The sequence below is a fragment of the Eurosta solidaginis genome, chromosome 3 (genome assembly GCF_040869045.1).
Source record: "Eurosta solidaginis isolate ZX-2024a chromosome 3, ASM4086904v1, whole genome shotgun sequence".
Taxonomy (NCBI): Eukaryota; Metazoa; Arthropoda; class Insecta; order Diptera; family Tephritidae; genus Eurosta; species Eurosta solidaginis.
In genome coordinates, this window is record NC_090321.1 from 38,444,620 (window position 1) to 38,462,244 (window position 17,625).

Genomic DNA, 17,625 nt, shown 5'->3' on the forward strand with positions numbered 1-17,625 from the left:
GAAAAATTAGTTCAGAATAGAACCATATGTATATGTATTATTGCGCAGCCTTGTAGCACTATTAAGAACACAAAGCAAACAACAACAGCATTTCAAGTGTACAGCTGGGTATGTAAGGTACGGTTTCACCCGAACTTAGACTTCCTTACTTGTTGCATAATCGAAATTTTTTTCTTGAGAAAGATTTGCCTTTTTGGCCATCGGTAAAAATCAAAATAAATGCACCCTATCTACATCATGTTACAATAAAATATACGACATAAAATAATAATTAACTGGGCTGTATGTTGGGGTCTTTGTTCGGTTAATGAGAAGCTTATTTTTCTCAATGATAACTTATTACAAACTTTTATATCTCACGTTCCGATGCGCACGAGTGTACGCAAGGCCCCTTCTTCCCCATGGTTTAATAGAGTAGACTTGAAAGCAATCAGAAAGCGCAACAAATTGTATTCTGCCTGGAAGAGAGTACGCACGGTAGAGAAACGGAGCGGCCAGAAATGAAGCCACTCTCGTCATCAAGCAGGCAAAACGTAAATATGTTTCAAAAAAGTTGGACCCTGCATTTCTATGCAGTGTTTTGTGGCGAGATCTTAGAAATCTTAAGAAACATGCTAGTCCCAATATTGAGTGCTCGCTTGAGGCCGCATTTGTTAGCCGTGCCTCTCCCTCTTGCTCTCTCACCCCTCATCCGAGCTATTCGTGTCGTGTTAACTATGCTGGGCAAATGTTTGAGTTTAGTGCTGTGTCTGGATTGGATGTTGCTAAATCTGTGTTTAAAATACAATCTAATGCAGTTGGGGTGAATGGAATTCCTATTAAATTTATTAAAATTATTCTGCCTACTGTCCTACCAACACACACAATCACATCTTCACTACATCCTGCTTTCATGATGAGTGGAAAATCGCGACTGTGGTTCCTGTTGCTAAATCTGCCTCTGAGTGCAGTCCTAATGATTTCCGTCACATCAGTATTTTGCCCGCATTGTCCAAAGTAGTTGAGTCCATAATACATGTATTATGTATTTGGTTTGTTAGTTCTAAGCATCTGTGCATGATTTACCTGACAAATGCTAATACTTAGTTTTAAGCGATTTATCTTGTTTTGTTGATTTTCCGACAGGGTGGATAAATGATGTATATTGGAACGATTTTCCGTCATCCCTTGTGAAATTTGGTTTTGAGACAAACCGGTTTCGGCGTTGTGCCATCTTCAGTGTCGATTTTCGTTCTGATCTGTTGTTGTCGTTTGTCCTGTATTTATAGTTCGTAGGTATGTGAGCAGGTATTGTCAAATTGATGCTTGTGTATATTTAGTTATGTGTATGTGCTGTGTGTTCATTCAGAACCGAGGGTGGTTTACTAATCGATTTGTGTGGCTGACTGGGGTAGGTAGAAATCTGTGATTTTAGTCGTTTGACCTTCTTTGTCGGTTTTTTGTTTTAGTGTGTTAATTGTTTTGTGTTTATTTGTTGTTGTGTGTTTGTCTCTTGTACCTGTGTGATTAAGTTGTTTCCTGTAAACAAGTTTTAAAGGCTCGAATATTGTGTCAGAAATTGTGTTTATCTGTTCGTTTATTATTCTACCGTCGAATGTTTTCTGTTTGTAGATTTCCATGTTTTCGAGTACGTTGAGACGTCGGCGTTTTGCGTGTATGTGAAGACCCCTAACTGTTTTATTGATGCTTGCTGGGGAACTTTCATTCTCGACCATGTGATTCGCGAGCTTAGACTCGGGTATAATGTTTGGATTCCGTATTTAAGCTCTTAATGAAACTTATACAATTCTGTCTATACCCAACTATTGTGCTATAAAAGATCATTTTTTCGATCTTAATGTACTAATACATTGTTCTTTAAATAAACTGAATTGAATTGAATATTTGTTCAATTAAGATTAAAACCAAACAAAATTCAAAAACAACGTAGTAGTAAATTCAGAAGTTTCCAATTTAGTATAAAAATGTTTGAAAAATTGATTTAGCTGAGGAATGGTTTCTAATTCAGGCTCACTTTTTTAACCGTGCAAGATAGATATAGACTTCCATATATCAAAATCATCAGGATTGAAAAAAAATTTGATTGAGCCATGTCCGTCCATCTGTCCGTTAACACGATAACTTCAGTAAATTTTGAGCTATCTTGATGAAATTTGGTATGAAGGTTCCTGAGCACTTATCTCAGATCGCTATTTAAAATGAACGATATCGGACTATAACCACGCCCACTTTTTCAATATCGAATATTTCGAAAAACGGAAAAAGTGCGATAATTCATTACCAAAGACGGATAAAGCGATGCAACTTGGTAGGTGAGTTGAACTTATGGCGCAGAATAGAAAATTAGTAAAATTTTGGACAATGGGCGTGGCACCGCCCTCTTTTAAAAGAAGGTAATATAAAACTTTTGCAAGCTGTAATTTGGCAGTCGTTGCAGATATCATGATGAAATTTGGCAGGAACGTTACTCCTATTACTATATGTATGCTTAATAAACATTAGTAAAATCGGAGAACGACCACGCCCAATTTAAAAAAAAAAATTTTTTTTAAGTAAAATTTTAACAAAAAATTTAATATATTTACAGTATATAAGTAAATTATGTCAACATTCAACTCCGGTAATGATATGGTGCAACAAAATACAAAAACAAAAGAAAATTTCAAAATGGGCGTGGCTCCGCCCTTTTTAATTTAATTTGTCTAGGATACTTTTAATGCCATAAGTCTAAAAAAAATTTACCAATCCTTGTGAAATTTGGTAGGGGCTTAGATTCTAGGACGATAACTGTTTTCTGTGAAAAAGGGCGAAATCGGTTAAAGCCACGCCCAGTTTTTATACACAGTCGACCGTCTGTCCTTCCACTCGGCCGTTAACACGATAACTTGAGCAAAAATCGATATATCTTTACTAAACTCAGTTCACGTACTTATCCGAACACACTTTGAATTGGTATAAAAAGTGATATCGAAAATTACGAAAAATTAAAAAAATGCCATAATTCTATACCAAATACGAAAAAAGGAATGAAACATGGTAATTGCATTGGTTTATTGACGCAAAATATAACTTTAGAAAAAAACTTTGTAAAATAGGTGTGACACCTACCATATTAAGTAGAAGAAAATGAAAAAGTTCTGCTGGGCGAAATAAAAAACCCTTGAAATCTTGGCAGGAATACTGTTCGTGGTATTACATATATAAATAAATTAGCGGTATCCAACAGATTATGTTCTGGGTCACCCTGGTCCACATTTTGGTCGATATCTGGAAAACGTCTTCACATATACAACTACCACCACTCCCTTTTAAAACCCTCATTAATACCTTTAATTTGATACCCATATCGTACAAACATATTCTAGAGTCGCCCCTGGTCCAGCTTTATGGCGATATCTCGAAAACGCGACCACCTACAGAACGAAGGGCCACTCCCTCATAAAATAGTCTTAATGCCTTTCATTTGATACACATGCTATACAAACACATTCCAGGGTTCATTTTCCTACAAGGTTATTTTCCTTATGTTGTCACCATAGCTCTCAACTGAGTATGTAATGTTCGGTTACACCCGAACTTAACCTTCCTTACTTGTTAATTTAAGCTTTAAGCTGCTCATGTATATTAGGGTATTTCATTTTGAGGTACATTTTTTGTTTATCTATCCTACGCAGAAAATTATTAAGTAAATAATTATGTTGTTCCATGAAATTTTTAGTGCTTTAAAACTTCAGGGGGCCAATTCACGTTCTGTGAATTGATAAAATAAAACGAATTTTCATACATTTGAACAAATTTTTGTATGAGGTTTATTTTTTTTTTTTTTTTTCATTTTATTATTCACAGAATGTGAATTGGTCTCCAGTTTACTCAAAAAGTTCGATTTACTCTACATGTTATAAGAAAACTAATTTGGAACTATTATGTAGGGTGGGTGTAAACTTTGCCGTCTTTAGCACACTTAACACTATGTTAACTCTGTGAGCGCTATGTATTTCTTGTACAGCCTCTCGTATCAGCTGATTTAATTTTTACATATGTCGTGTCGTCATGTTACGCGAAAGACCAATACGCTCCGGCCAAGAAAGTATTTCAGTCGACACCGCAGTTTGGAAGCATGTTTAAAAAGGGCTAAAAGTTTAAGATTGTGGGATTTTACAGAAAGTGTCAACATTCTTTCTTTTTTCCTTTTCCTTTTTCCTTACCGACACTTTATTTAGCAAATTCCATTCTATCTAACAGATCTGTGTTCAAAAAATATCCTTAAAATGAAACACCCTAATATACTGAAACTACTATGAAAAAACTAGGTTCAAAAATTACAAACAAGTCTTATTATTATTCGTTATTTTCGCGCTTTTAGGAATTGTATAACGCAAATTTTTAAAATAATTTCGAAAATGCGAAATTTTTTTTAATGAAAATTTTTAAATTTCATTTTATTAGTATTATAAATGCGGAACCAGTATGTGCAGGCGTTTGTCTTTATGACTTAATTGCGCCAAAAATGCTGAACATAACACAAAGGAAGTTGGAAGGTTCTCAGCCCGTCCCCTCTTTCATAGTTACTGATGATATGAACGCAACGCACAGATAGACAATACCGTGAAGGATCTACTGGCTATACTACTTTGAAAACTGGGGAAGTGGGGTTCTCTGGGAAAAAAGTAACTTTTTTATTAGTTCTAACCTTTCTAGCTTTAATTATATTGACTTTGATCAGTGCTATTAAGTGTATGGACCACATGAAAAGAGGTCTAGCAATTTTGGAAAAGTTAACAGTGATACCTTTTCTCTCCTCTCTTTAACAGTATCTTTAAACCGTTTCCTGAAAGTTTTGCAGAGTGTTATCGATATCCGGTAACAAGAATCGTTGAAGTACAAGCTCAACCAACTTGGAAACGATTTAATATGACTCACCACCCCCTAGTTCTCGGCATGCTAAGGAAACGCGACGGCTAGGTGAGGTTGACAATTGGTTGGAGAAGCTACATATAAATTCCGTTGGCAATCCATTGAAAGGGTTGGCTACACAACTCTTTGAATCTTTATCCCTACAACAACAATAACATTTATTTGGTCTAGACCAGATGTAGTGTTTCTGGATTGTTTTTAGAGCCATTTCTAGGCCGTTTAAGTCTCTTATCAGAACCATATCACAATTTTGTCCAATATCCAACACTGGATATTTCAAAACTATCACTGAATCATTGAGATAATTTTCAAAACTATTTCTAGACCATTAATTGTATAATTTTAGCCGTTTTCACAAATGGAATTTTTGTGTTTCTCTTTTAAGGTTTTTTAAATTTTTTGGTTTTATTTTAAAAGCAACTCAACGGATTCAGTCGTGTTGGTTAGTTAAACTTGAAATTTAAACTGAATAAAATAAATAAAAGAGTGATATAAAATTCAGGTGTCGAATTAAGGTTACAAAAGTTATTGAAAAACTGCAGAATCCGGATATCCAAACACTCAAACTCTTACATGAAAAAAAAAATAAAACTAGTTAATATTTAAGAATTCATGAGCTTAACACTGGCTTATAATAATTGAATTTCAATTATTATGTTTTCTAAGAGAAACTGAAAAGAAAGAAACATTTACTGGCATATTGCGATAGACCCATTTCGAAAACCGCCAACGTTGTCATCATCAGGCAATTTTGTAATGTTATCAAAGGTTTCACCGGGATTCGAACCGTGAATCACATGGTGAAAATGCAGTAGCCTTTAACCACTAGGCCATCCTGCTGGTATTTGTTTTTTTGCTTAATTCAGTTTTTCTCATTTCTACACTAACAACACAATTGAGACATTTTGTCTCTATATTGATTTGTATGCCATGTAGATTTGTTTTTGTAAAGTTCTTCTTCGTTGCGAATGAGAAGCTTTGTAAACTCGGGCTCAGTTGTACATATTTATGAATGTTTGTTTAATAGTGTGTTCAGTTTATACTTATATTTAAGAATTCATGAGCTTAACACTGGCTTATAATAATTGAATTTCAATTATTATGTTTTCTAAGAGAAACTGAAAAGAAAGAAACATTTACTGGCATATTGCGATGGAACCAGTTAGTTAATGTTAAAGTTATATCCCATGAAAAACTAACACATTTCGAACTCCCATGGAAGACTTATACAACTCGTTAAATGCGTGGAAGATTAGCACCAGTTCGTCTTTGCGTGGAAAACTAGCACTTTTCAGTTGTTCGCGTTGAAGACTAACACGTTGCATTTGTTTCCGTGCTGATTTTCAACTCGAACAACAAACTGTGCCAGTGTTCCACGCGAACAACTGAAGAGTGTTAGTCTTCCATGGGACCGCGATATACATAGGTTTCGGCCTGAAACACTTTGGAAAAGAAAGCAGTTTTCAAGGTATGAATAGGTAATTTCGTTACTATTTTCGTGGTCATGTCCGGACCATTTCGGGATAGTGTCTGAACTATTTTTAACCAATTAATTTGGGTTATTTTGAAACATTTCGTGGCTATTCGCGTTCATTTAGTGACTATTTTGGAATTGTTTCGAGACTATTTTCGAATATTTGCTATATTATTTATTTTCACTTATAATGTTGTCGCTTGGGCAGTTTCAGGGCTACCAGGCCTTAATTTTGAAATTTTTTCCTGGATAACTTCGAATTATTGAGACCATTTATGGATAATTTCCGGGTTATCTCCGTAATTCTATGTTTTAATTCCTGCGTGCGGGCGCAGCAGCAAGTAAAGGCTAAATCTAACTAAAATTTAGATATTTTCAAGCAAATTATGGAACTTTCGAAATTTTTCGAAAATGTTTTCGAATTTTGTCAAACATAACTTCGAAATTGGTTTACATACATAGCTTTTCATTAAGATTCATTAAGGGAAAAGAAAGAAAGAAGAATATAATAAAATGACTGTTAAAATTAATATAATAATTGCTGATATTGTCTACTGGAACTTTCCAATTTTTTCGAAAATGTTTTCAAATTTTTTCAAAAATGGTTTATATAGCTTTTTATTACGATTTTTTGAAAGAAAATCATAAGAAAAGAAAATAACAGCCAAAATTTTTATAATAATGACTACTATTATTTACTTGCACCTGTACATACAAAGCAACTTTGGGATATAAAATCTTCTGCATAATTATCGCGATATAAAAGTTTACGAGTACTTTCTATTTTACCAATATCATTTATAGAAATTAAATATTCACTTCCATCATAAAAAACGAGATCATCTCGAACTGCTACATTATAAACACAAAATTTAAACTGAGTATTGTATTCATTTTAAATCGTACTCATAATTCAATTCACTTAATTAGTTTAGTTTCTCACATTAATATTCAGTACATATTTTCTTAGTACAAATTTAATTTGCCTGTGCACCTATTTAACAAACACCTGAATTAATTTTCCGCACAAATGATTCAAACAATACTACACAAAACATTAAACAAATTATTATTCGAAAATATTCGAAATGGAAATGTCATTGATAAAGTTGTACAATATAATTATTTTGAAAGAAATGCAAAACTACTACACTTCTAGAAATGCATAAATAAATAATGGCAGCAGCATCATCACATTGAGAATTTGTATACCCTTCATGCGTTGAAACTTTGAGTATAAATCTGAAACTTCTTGTACACGAAAATAGCAGTATTTTATCGAATTTTCCCAATAAAATTATTATTTCTTTTATATTTGGTAATTAAGGAAAATGGAGAATGGACAATGAATTTCGCAATTCAATCTCCTGCAAACCAATCTCCGAAACGCTTTCGAAAAAATCGAAAATTCGATAAAATATTTCGAAATTCTCGAACTATTTATTTGGAGTTCTCTGAACTATTCTGAATATGCATTTTTGTAGCCCCATCAATTGTAGTCTCTCAAAACTCGAACTGATTTTTGCAAATTTTTTTTTTCCGAAGGGCGTTTAATAATTTCTTCCTTACGCAGGGCACAAAACTTTATTTTTCATTTAGAAGGAAAATCTGAAACATTGGAAAAAATTGTCAAAAATACGAGTTCTTAGAGACCTATTTTTTGTATTTTTGGACTAAAGTTGATTGGACTACAAAACTGCACACACAAAAATATTCAGGGACCTCCAAATAGGAAAACTCGAAAATTTGAAAATGTTTCTCGTATTTTCGAAATTTTTCGAAAATTTTGTGATTTCGCTCAGTCGTGGGCTCTACCCATAGAGCTATTACAGTTGTATATCAAAATTTTGTGTATGATGTTTTTATTTTGAATTTTTCAGCTGTAAGTTTAAACTTTACATTTTTTTACCAGAACTGCTTACACGTTTCTATTTTTCTTTTTGTTTTATTTTTTTAACTTTTCAGTTTTGTTTTAAAACAGTTTTGAGTTTTTACACCTATTTTTCAGTAAAGTTCAAAATTTAAACCGAATAAAACTGCAAACGTAGTAGTAAGTTGAGAAGTTTCAAATTTAGTACAAAAAAGTTTGAGAAATAGCTTAACCGATGAAAAGTTTAAAAGTTAGTCTCAAATGTTTTACTGTGTACATGTGCAGGCAACCTACCTCGACCTCTGTCAGGTAAGTTGTTACCTCCGGTTTAAAAACGTCTACGATTTTACAAATCTTCTAACTTCGGAAAATGTTCGAAATATTCTTGCGGGGTATATTCAAAATCAATTTGCTTACAATTGTTATTTAAATAGGAAAAATGCATTCATTGCAGCTGTTCTCGTCATTTACTATTTTTTATAGCCACCAACAGCTTCGTCCATACTTTTTTTGCTAGCATTTAGTAACTTTAAATATTTTAGCATATACAATTATTTTAATTTTATTTAAGTAATATGTTAAGGTATTGGCGATTTTAGTTGAAGATTAGGTCGCATTTATGACAGATCGTTAACGTGTTTCAGAAAAATCGTTGCAAATTTAAACTTAAGAAAGAAATCATTTCGAATTTGAAACCGAATTTCGAATAAGAGAACTTATATGAGTACTTTGGTTTTATAAAGTTAAAGTTGTTCTTTTGATCTATCGTGTTTGCAGAAGAAAAACAAGCGTTAGTGATTTAAAAAATGTTTTTCAAATAAAATTACTAAATTTAGTGGATAAAATACAGAAAGCAGATATAAAAATTGAGAAACCGAGAATTGTTTCATCAACATCAAAGGTACATATAAATTAACTTATCCGTGCGACAAAGCTTTTGAAGTCAATTCCTTAGCAGTGGTTTTACGATTAAAACACTCCCCAAAGAGTTTGCGGAGTACTCCCGAAAGAATAGTCCGTTCCCAGTCATGAAACCGTAACAAACACCTGTAGGTTCAACCTCCATTCGCATACAAAGGCAGTTGATATTTGAACTGAATAAGCTACGTACTGCGTTGCATGGGACCTTGAATCCCTAAAGATGCAGTCAATATCCCAGTTACGAACAAAAGATCAAAATCCTGAGATGATATTTGGATCCTTAAATAAACAAATCTGGCTCTACTGAGTTATGAGTTTACGCAACTAACGTTCTACTGGTAGTAGTACACTCAAAGAAAATGCTGTTCTAAAATCCAGCACCACCGGACTCAATTCAATATTTTCATGTTCCTACTTTTTTGTTCTTGAAAAACGAACAAACTGTTCTTAAAACAACAACCTTGTTCTTTAACTGACACCATTTTCTTGAAAAGAGAACGGCTGGTCTTAAAATATGAACAAATGTTCTACTAATGAGAACGATGTACTTAAATTAAGTACAAGAACAAAGAAACGGTACAACTCATGTGCACTACAATGTTAGAGCCTCCTGCGATTTACAACCAGATTGGCTGAATTTTTGTATGTGTGCGTGTCGGGTATTTGGCGCTTGCCCCGCGACTATCAAATAAAAAGCCATCAATCAACATTTGCATTGAGAAACCGTAGCGTTCGGTCGTGAATATTTCGTCATCGGACGATGACTTTTTTACTTGCAACTACAGCAGTTTTATTAAATAATAAAAAAATTAATACAAATTTTATTAAATAATAATAAAAGCTTTACATTCCATAAAGCTGGTAAACATTGATAATTTTCAATAAATTTTAATAGGAATTGCTGTTCTTCTGCGCACTTGTTCATTTTGAATGTCGACACAAACTAAATACAACACTGCTGTTTCGTCAATCACACCCCGCGACTATCAAATAAGCTAGCGTCAAATGAAAAAATCAAAATTTTTTGATTTTCATCAACGTGTAGCCGACAACAAATACGTGTCTCACGAAGCCACCCGACTGCACTAACACACACAAAATTCAGTCAATCTGGTTGTAAATCGCAGGAGGCTCTTAAATGCGACATTTGACACAAGCCATCAAAGAAGTTGTAGCGGCCCAGCGGCTATGATATTGCAGTTGTTATCGTGTGGCGCGAGTTCGATCACCGTCAAACTGTGAAGTCGTTTACAACAATTTTTTTATGTTCTATTGTTTTAACTCTTATTTTTCGTTCAGTTCCATTGACAAATGCACAGGTAATTCTCAAACTTGTTATGAAATGGTTTAAGTATATATTCAGATTGCGTCAATAAAAAGAAGAATTTCTCAATAAGAGAAATGCATGAGAAAATGCGTATTATGTGTTTTTTCATATTTTGGATTTTAATAATAGTTTTTTTGTTATTAATATGTTTTATTAATGACAAAAAAATTATTATTATTAATAAAAAAATAAATAAATGGGTACTAGTAGAAAAAACTACCTTCCCAATCCCCTCCCAAAGATCAAGCACAAATCGTTCTTGAATTGAGACCGAAAAATGTTAAATCGGCCGCAAATTGTTCTCGATGAGTGAGAACGAAAATTTTTAAATCAAGTCCAAGTAGTGCTTGAAATGATGAATGCCAAACTGGCCATAAAATACACTTACAATACGCTTACAAGCAGTACAGCAATTTAGTTCCAGTAAAGGCTGACCTCGACTTTGCATACATCTATCATATAAAAAGGTGGGCCTTTCCAAAGTTATATCTAAGTTAGTTCGAAATGAGGTCAGTCATTCATTAAATTAAGGCATATACACAGCTTAACAGTCTCTGTAACTGTGAATATACTTCATAGCATTCCATCCACCACATCTTCAGTGGTAGCAATGAAAAGACATACTTCATTCGATTTATTTTGTTCACTTTCCGACAAGGTGGATAATTGATGTATATTTGAACGATTTTTCCTCATCCCTTGTCAAATTTAGTTTTGAGACAAACCGGTTTCGTTGTAGGGCCATCATCAGTGTAATTTTTCGTTCGAAACGAATGGAATGAAAAGCTTATTCTGCTCAAACTTCGAGGTCACCAAGATGATCAGACTTGATGTATTAGAACGATTTTCCGTCATATCAGAACGATTTACTGAAATCCCTTTACAAATTTTGTTGGAGACAAACCGGTTTCGCCGTTGCGCCAACATGGGTGTAATTTTTCATTCGGCGCAACGCCGAAACCGGGTTGTCTTCAAGCTAAATTTCACAAGGAATGACGGAAAATCGTTCCAATACAACGGAAACACGTTCCAATATACATCAAGCCTGATCATCTTGCTGACCTAGAAGTTTGAGCAGAATAAGCTTTTCATTCCACTTTGCTTTTCAAGTATGACCCCCTTCCTTAAAAAAATATACCAATCTACTTCTCTAGAAGAGTTATCATACCCACTCCTTCATTAAAAATATGTTGTTGTGACAAATAGAGTAGTGACTAGCTCACCGTGATCAAATGCTGAAGTCCCAAAATTACCACAGTTGCAACATAAGTATGATTATAACCAATGAATGAAAATGCTTCAGAACAAAGTGCTTTCGAAAACCTTCGCGGTGTATTTCTGCCATAAAAAGATCCTCAAGGATCCTTAGGAACCGTAAAAGTATCTAGCGTAGTGCTAATTAGAGCAAAAGGTCGGCCTAAACCCCCAGAAAGTATATTGCTTCGAATTATTATTCTTATCCTATACTCCTATCATCATATGGAAATAACACTGCAGAGCTGCAGTAGTCTAGAATCCTACCCATATAGAGTTTAGTTTAGACATTGAAATTAGAAGTTACAAATGCAATGGCTGGGCTCAAATCCTTGAACTCAAGGGACATTTCTGCACGAGGTGCTTCTTTTGTATTAAAAAGGATTGAATGGGTAAATGATTTGTTGTGTAGTTGGTCTTTATCGACCCATATTATCTTTAAACCTCTATTAGTTATCATGTGTATCCAGACTATCTTCGGCTCCAGTATGGTAGAATTTGCTATTGAAAATTTAACTTCCCGATCAGCTCACCTACTAGTAGAAATATATTTTAAATATATTCAGCTAATGTCAAAGAATTTCATTCGAATTTCATTCTCGGTACCTAAATATTAGCTGCCCAAGTTCTTGGTATATTTTCTACATCGTCTCTCATTATGAAGAACGCGTACTTCATGAGAAACTTCCAATGCAAGTCTCAGCTACATTTGTATACATATAAGAATTGAGATTCTATTTCGAAGACTGGCTGTTTTAAGTTGGGTCTCTACTTAAGTCCTCTCATCTACTTTGCTTATCTGTTCTCCAACAAATGTTTATGCATCTGTAACACGATCAACTATCGTTTAGAAATTTATGTATTTCACTTCCTTCACACTCACATCTAGATAAGCGTGAGTTTGGAGCCAGCAAACGCCTACGTGCTTTGCAATATTTCGGATCATTATTTAGGCACGTATTTGGACCAGTTTCATGTATGTTGTCAAAATATAACATAATTTAGATATAGCCATCAGGAAGAAGCTTAGAACGAACGGTAAGTTTTTTTTTTAGCTTAGAGTTAATTTAAACAATTTGTCAAAAATATATGAGTTTAACGTTTCATGTCAGGTTAACTTTGAATTTAAAACAACAACAAATATGCTATATTTTTGACCTAACGCCATTGCATGATGTGACAAAATACCATCACGCGTTGGTAATCAATGGTGACAAATTATGGATCTATCTTTAAGATGAAGCTCTAACAAAGATTATTGTTTGTCTACTTGAATATTATTTTAATTACATAATTACTTATTTCGATATTTATCATATAAAGCTAAAAAGGCGTCTTGTTGTGGATAATGGACTGAATATGTAGGCTTAATTGAATATAAACAGCTAATTTTTTACTCATAAATAATTATGGGAAAACATCAAATGCACATATTATGTTAGTATGCATAGAAACATATATGAAGATACATGAATCATTATGACTTCATACGGTGCTGCTCAGCTCGATGGAATAACCTTTACTAATTGTAAACATCAATTTTCTGCGCTATCCAATGCGTAAGTTAAAATCTAAGTTCAGAATTTGATAAAAAATTCACAAAAATTCAAGGAGCCCTCCATTCTATATTCCACCTGTAGACCTTGTGGTGAAGAACATAGCGCTAATAACTGCATCAAGACTCAATGTCTCGGGGCAACTTGAACGTAGACCATATGGTCATGGTAACGCGGCGTCATCAAATATTGGAAGTACAGACTATTTAGTTCCCTACCTGCGCTTAGATGGGTCTCTTAGAGCCACAAAAGAGGTGAAAGGTTGACGCAAGGGCGCTGAAAGAGCAGATGAGACCGATGGTTCCAAAGTAATGGAAGGAGGAGGGACCGTGGTTGTCGTTGGGCAAACTTCTGGTAGCACTATGAACTCATTCATTCATGTGAAGTCATCGCGGACCAGCCAGTTCAACTTAACCTAACCTAAAACCTAGTATATATATAACGAGATTATCTTCATTTTTTTACTCAACTCCTAATAGTTAATTATATAACTAGATTGCCTATATAAATTTTTCTCCTCGATAATCGGTAGTTATGAAAAACTTTTAGAGATGCGGAGTTGTTTTCATACAAAAAGTTCCACCGCACTAGAGTGTAATCTCTAATTGGAAGCACAAAATAAAAGGGAAACCTAAAAATTTAACAGAAAATAATCCAGTTCCCAGGGATGGAACATATGTATGTATAGATTAAGTCAAAATGTGGTCTACAAGTTTTCCAACAAAAATTACCAATCGATGATATATATGGGAGAAATTGAAACGACAAAAAAAATTGGTTTATCTAAAGTATGTAGAACAGAAGAAGAGGAAGAAAAGAGGAAGAAAATGAGTAATATAAAAACAATGCGATAATGATGTTTATGGTTGTCGTCACGGTTGCTACAACAAAGGTTATCTACGATGTGGGTTTATAGCCATGTAATCGGTTTGAATTTGAAAAATCATCGATTTATTATCGACAGATTTTCGCTTATTTGCCGATATGTTACCAAAAACGTATCGGTTTGCTTTTGAAAATTTATCGATTTAATATCGGCGTGTTACATATTTGATATCAGCGTATTATTGAAAAGTTGTTAAAAACGTGTCGGTTTGCTTTCGGAAAGTTATCGATTCATTATCGGCTTTTTACAACTTTGTTATCAGCGTATTATCGAAAAATTTTACTTCTTTTATAGATTTGTTAGCGTAAAGCTATTGATTTTTCATCGACTTATTATCGATAGGTTATCAAAAATAATCGATTTTTTATCGTAAAAGTATTGATTGGCTATCGACAAGTTACCGATTTTGTATCAGTTTGTTCCATCCTCTACAAAGGCGTGTTATCGACGACTTATCGGTTTTTTGTGAAACAGATACCGATAAAACTTCAATACAAAATCGATGACACATCTGTAACTCGTCAATAAAAACCCGATAACAAGCCAATATCCATGATAAAATCGATATCGATAATAATTCGATAATAAAACAATACCTTGTCGGCATCGATTGCTGCCGATAAGAGGTGGAAGAAGCCCTTCCCAAATTGCCCGTAATTATTTGTGTCTCGTAAAGTTATCTCTAATGAACTTCGCGAGTAATTGATACTCACGCCTTTTTTCTTGGTAGAAAACCTCTCTTTTGAGAGAATAAAACTAAGCGATTCTTTTTAAATATTTCATAAATCCATTTTAGAGCTTACGATTTCTCGAACATGTTCGAGAAGAGATTTCTCGCGAGTCTCGCCTTCTCGCGAGATTCTCGAATATCGAATTACTCCTAAGGCTCGCGAGCTTCTCGACATTCAACTTAATCGATTCAGTGCTGTTTTATATAGAGCTTACCATTTCTTCTCGAGCACAAGTCAAAATGTCCGCAAAACCACAAGTAAAAGACCCCGAAATGTATAGAATATTGCCAATGCAGCGACTGAATTAACAGTCGAGAAGATCTCAAGTATTACGAGTAATTCGAGATTCGAGAATCTCGCGAGCCTTACGAGAAATTCGAGATTCGAGAATCTCGCGAGCCTTACGAGTAATCCGAGATTCGAGAATCTTGCGAGAAGCCGTGTTCTTGATGTCTCGTTGAAAAATAAAACATTGCGAACAAAATTACATGTATAATAAATATGTTTTGAGTTAAATGTCATTGAAGTAATATAATCAAAAAAAGTCATAAGTAAAAAAAAACAAGTGTATAAATACTGTCCATACAGCGATTAAGTAAGAATGTCGAGAAGCTCGCGAGATTTACGAGGACTTCGAGACACGAAAATTTCGCGAGAAGTCGAGTTCTCGATAAAAAGCATATCCAGTAGAGGAATTCAGTAACTTATAAAGATGCGATTTGTCGAGAATTTAATTAACGATTTCGTCGCTTGCCTTATGGATTGGGCTATTCACTAACTTAGTTTTAACGACTCGAAATAGTTGACATTTAAATTTCGTTTAAATAGTAGAAAGGTGGCAACACAGCTTAACGAAACCTAAAAAATGCGAAAAGCATAAAAGAAACGCCAAAAATAAATAAATTCGAACACTAACTGCTTTTAAAAATCATTGTTTTGCAAGTTTTTACCTATTTTAACAAAAGGTAAGTAAATGCGGTATTAATTTCACATCTCTAGACATAACCAATTTCTCACATTAAAGTAGAATGGCGTTAACTCGTAATAGCACTCAAAGAAGAAGCTGTACCACAGCAGAGCAGCTAAGTCAAATGGTGGACTATTTGATGGAAACTCCAGGATTAGCGTGATCTAGGTTTTTAAAGCTGCAAGGAAAAGCAGAATTCGACAAAAATTGGAGCGAAATGTTCATCTTGTGATAAAAAGTACGCCAGGTACTCAAATGCCATTTGATCTATAAATAAAGCAGCTTTTCGTGTTTGAAAGCATCTTATTAAATTCCGATTTTCTTTTTAACTAAAATTGCCAGAAATATAAATTTTGTGATTTTTAACGCAGCCAATTTACTTGCCTTTTATTTAACAACACAGCTGGTCGTCCATAAACAAATATCGATACAAAATGGTTTCTAAATAACGAAATAGTTATAGTTATCGATTCGTAAATAAAGCCATGGCAAATGTGGTTAAACAAGTTAGTGAATTCCACTACAGATTTAAAAAAATATCACAGACACACGAAACATTTCAAAGTCAATTGCCCATACAAATTTTTTATTTGCCCGGCTGAAAATCTTAAAGATTGATACGTTTTAGCGTGCTTACGTATTTTTGCTCATTTTTTTATACTCAGCTGAGCAGAGCTCACAGAGCATATTAACTTTGTTCGCATAACGGCAGTCTGTAACGCCATAAACTAATCGAGATAGATATAGACTTCTATATATCAAAATGATCTGGGCGAAAAGAGAAATTCGTTTAGCCATGTCCGTCCGTCCGTAAACACGATAACTTGAGAAAATTTTGAGGTATCTTGATGAAATTTGGTATGTGCATTCTTGGGCGCTCATCTCAGATCGCTATTTAAAATGAACGAAATCGGACTGCAACCACGCCCACTTTTTCGATATCGAAAATTTCGAAAAACAGAAAAAGTGCGATAATTCATTACCAAAGACGGATAAAGCGATGAAACTTGGTAGGTGGGTTGACCTTGTGAAGCAGAATAGAAAAGTAGTAAAATTTTGCACATTGAGCGTGGCACCGCCCACTTTTAAAATAAGGTAATTTAAAGGTTCTGCAAGCTGTAATTTGTCAGTCGTTGAAGATATCATGATGAAATTTGGCAGAAACGTTACTCATACTACTATTTGTGTGCTAAATAAAAATTAGCAACATCGGATGGCGAACACGCCCACATTTAAAAAAAAATTTTTTTATAATCAAATTTTAACAAAAAATTTGATATCTTTACAGTATATAAGTAAATTATGCTAACATTCAACTCCAGTAATGATATGGTGCAACAAAATATAAAAATAAAAGAAAATTGTAAAATGGGCGTGGCTCCGTCCTTATTCATTTAATTCGTCTAGAATACTTGAAATGCCATAAGTCGAACAAAAATCTACCAATCCTTGTGAAATTTGATAGGGCATAGATTCTATAACGATAACTGTTTTATGTGAAAATTGGCGAAATCGGTTGAAGCCACGCCCAGTTTTTATACCCAGTTTTTATAACTTCAGCAAAATCGATTTATCTTTACTACACTTAGCTCACGTTCTTATCTGAACTCACTTTATATTGGTATAAAAAATGACCGAAATCGGACTATAACCACGTCCACTTTTTCGATATCGAAAATTACGAAAAATGAAAAAAAAATGCCATAATTCTATATCAAATATGAA

General features: G+C 34.0%; 1 protein-coding gene across 3 annotated transcripts in view; it reads left to right on the forward strand.

The window, feature by feature from the left end:
• The window catches only part of Vmat (Vesicular monoamine transporter), a 283,110-nt gene that overhangs the window by 174,368 nt on the left and 91,117 nt on the right, over positions 1–17,625 (forward strand). The window contains exon 1 of one of the 3 annotated variants that reach the window (XM_067771417.1): positions 8,904–9,159. The exons of the other annotated variants lie outside the window; for them this stretch is intronic. The gene's annotated coding sequence lies outside the window, so the exon portion shown is untranslated. Of the gene's footprint in view, positions 1–8,903; positions 9,160–17,625 lie in introns of those variants that run through there. 3 annotated transcript variants of the gene reach the window in all.